This window comes from Erithacus rubecula, assembly GCF_903797595.1.
Source record: "Erithacus rubecula genome assembly, chromosome: 1".
Taxonomy (NCBI): domain Eukaryota; kingdom Metazoa; phylum Chordata; class Aves; order Passeriformes; family Muscicapidae; genus Erithacus; species Erithacus rubecula.
The window spans coordinates 79,764,764-79,768,196 of NC_136658.1; positions in this window are offsets into that span (position 1 = coordinate 79,764,764).

A 3,433-nucleotide genomic window follows, 5' to 3' on the forward strand; every position below is an offset into this window, starting at 1 on the left:
CTTCAGAATGAGGAATGCATAAGACAGTTTCCAGACTCCTCAACAAGGAGCACGTAAAGATGTGTTACATATCCACTTAAAAGTAGACAGCCTTTCAGTCCATACTTAATAGGCTTTGGAAGGTGTCATGTTTTCTTCTGTGTGGGAACACATATTTTGATTCTATTAGCTGGAAAAATAAGTTCAAAGTTAACAAGATGGACACCTGGAAATAGTGGGGTGCTTCCTCAGCCCCCTCCCATTGTGAGGATTTACATGAATGCAAGTGAAGGTAAAGTGAAGGTAGAAAACTTTTCTAGTTCAGAAAAATCTGTCCTTGTCCCCCTTCCTAAATCCAAAGACATGCACCATTACAAAGGACAGAAAAGTTAATCACTTCAAGCAACATATGTTATCTACAAAGGCAGAATTCCAAGGGAACCCCTAAAAACAGGAGAGTTTGGTACTTTGAGAAACTGGGCCATCTACTTTTTAATGTTTCTCTTTTTAATTTGGGGTGTCTCCTTCCTTTGTCTGATTCTTGCTGGTTTGTTTCGAGAATTGCTTCTGCCTTGTCAGCTCAATCCAGAGGCAGTGAAAGTTGTGGAAGTTGCTTCTTCACCTGTTGGATTTCTAATTCTGACCTGCAACATTGCATTACAGGTACCAACAGGCACCAATATACAGTACAGCTTCTCAATAAAACAAACCTTTTCTTCAAGTGCTTTCTTAAAATGAGGTTTATGTGCCTATCAACATGAGCCAGAGTAGTGCATATCTACACTTCTGAATTCACTGAGAAAATGGGATGGGACACCCAGCATTATGGGATATTCAATTACTTCCAACCCACCTGCATACTTGGCTTGTCAAGACCATGTGATTTTGTTCTTTTCCAGCTTCTAACATCCCCACAAACATCCTCACTTGGCATGAGAGCTTACTTTTTCCCTCAGACTTTAGTGTGTAGGTTAAAGATGAAGCTGAGGAAAATACTCCATAGGCACATGCACTAGAGCTGGGCAAATGGCTTCAATAGGCTGGGTGGCATGCACATATGAAAGCAAATATGCATGAAGATGGGAAAATATTCTGTTGGCCTAATTCCCATCCTGCTCTCACCCATTGTTCTTGTTATGAAGGTCTGCTTGTCACATTTGCCTGCAGGAATAGCAGGTGAGTTGTGAGGACAGGTATACCTGTGAAATACTTACAGGTGAGTTATCAAGAAAATCACTGTTCATGAAAATAAATGATACCAGCACTTCTGCTCTCCCCATGAATGCACAAGGGGACACATTGTGAATCATGTCACACCATTTACTTATCTTTGCCTTGCTTCTTGCCCGAAGTCCTCACTGCTACTTACTGAATACTAGTCCTTTCTAAGAGTTAAAAAAAACCTTGGTACTGCAGCATTCCAGAAAGCACAAAGATCAGACCCCTCTTCTAGTGCAGCCAGCATCTTTCTTCTGCCTAATCAATGGTATTTTGCTGCAGCTCACATAGAAGAAAAGCCCAGCATTACGACAAGTAGACCTTCAGAGACCAAGGCTCACCCCTTCCTGCCACTGCTGTGTGCTGGTGTTCTGGCTTTCAAATGCTTCCTTTTGCTGCAGACACTGTATGTTTTAAGCTAGAATTTTGTGCTAGACTTTTTCAAGAAAAAAATGTTATTCTAAGTATTGTTTAGGTAGCCAGGGTGAGGCAGAGTCTGTGCATTTGATGCTACAGAAATTATCACTGCCCTGTTTCAGCCTCTGGCAGACACTGCACACAGAATTGCTTGTAGCATCTCAACAGAAGACAAGAAGACAACAAACTGGCAAGGAGGAGAAATGCAGACCCTTCTTTTTTTTTCCATTCTAAAAGAAAACTTTTAAAATGCAGACCTGCATTTCACTCCCTCTCAGTCTCATACATCATCAAAGTTCTTTCAGTAACAGTAACTTGATTTTAAGCATAAGAATGCACAGAGCAGTCCTCCCCCAGCCCCAGTCTGCACATACAGATATGCTACAAGACATTTTCCAAATCCCTCCTGCTGAACCTGTTTTAAAATCAACACACAAACAGCAGAACACAGGCTATGGTTGCTGTCCACATTAACAGGTTTTTGTTGAAGACAGAATTAGCAGGAAGGCAAGAGGTAAAAATCACTGTTGCATCATCTCCAACACAGACTCTGAAACACCACTGTGTACCTCTGACCACTTTTATTTTAAGTGATTTATTTGGAGGATCTCTCAATTTAGCCAAATGCAGGTTCTCAGCATAAAGCAGCAGACTTTATAAACAGCCAGTGAGTGCACTGTCATCCCTGCTTAGTCTTGCCAAATACATTCATTTTTCCATTTCCACTCAGCTTGATGGACACATATTGATTATTTCCCATCATTCTAATTAAATACATTTGTAGTATTGATATCTTCTGAGCCATGACTCTTCAGGACAATAGTAGAAGGAAAATGAAATTCATGTGAATATTAGGCTTAGAACATTTGACAATTCTCACAAGTAGTTATTTAGTGGTTAGCTTTGCTGTCAGAGTTCTGTGTCATTGCTAGGCTAGGACTTTGATCCAGAAATGGTCTTACAGGAGGCTGCTGTTATCAGTATCTCATCATATGACAAATATTAAAGGTGACCTTTGGAAGGCAAAGGTAGACTTCCAAAAGATCATGTTAGGAAATGGAAGCTCTTCTTGGAAACTGCCTAGCCTGCTTTATTGTACTGCTAACTCTCATCCACCTCAGAGGATTTGCATGTGGCACTTCTCAGCTATTCCCTGCTCCTTATTGCACAATTCATTAACAAACCTGAAACTATAAAGTGGAAAAAAAATTTTGGGTTTATTTTGTAGTATTGGGGTGGCTGGATTGCTTGTTGCTTTTTATGACACAGTGCAAACCTGTGTGACAGCTGACTCTTATAATAGTGCACTTCCTTTTTTTCACAGTGCTGAGCAGCCTAGAAACAAATATCAGCTATATACAAATATTAATTATTAGATTAATTAAGTAAATTCTAAAAGTCCATCGGCTTTTGAAGTAAAATTTCTGCAAAAGTTGTGTAGCAGAAGGCAAACTAACACACAGGTGACTGTCCCAACCACATCTGTGACAGCAAGGCTGCTTCTTGTCACACACGCAAACTCACATTCATTGCATTAAGTCCTGGCTCAATATGCTTTGGAAAAAACAGTGCAATTTCAAAGCTGCAACTGAGAAAGGTAAACATACATATTAAAAGAGTGCAAAAAATTATTTCTTTAATTATCTGCTTTTTTATATTGTCCAAAATTTTTGCAGAGCACAAGGCAGAGAAATAAGTGAGGTGTATACAAGGACAATCATTGCTTCTGTTTATCCAAGAAGTCCAACTTCACATGAACACTTTAACTCTTTGAGAAACAAGTCATTAAATAAGAGCAAAAGAGAAAATACTCAAGACT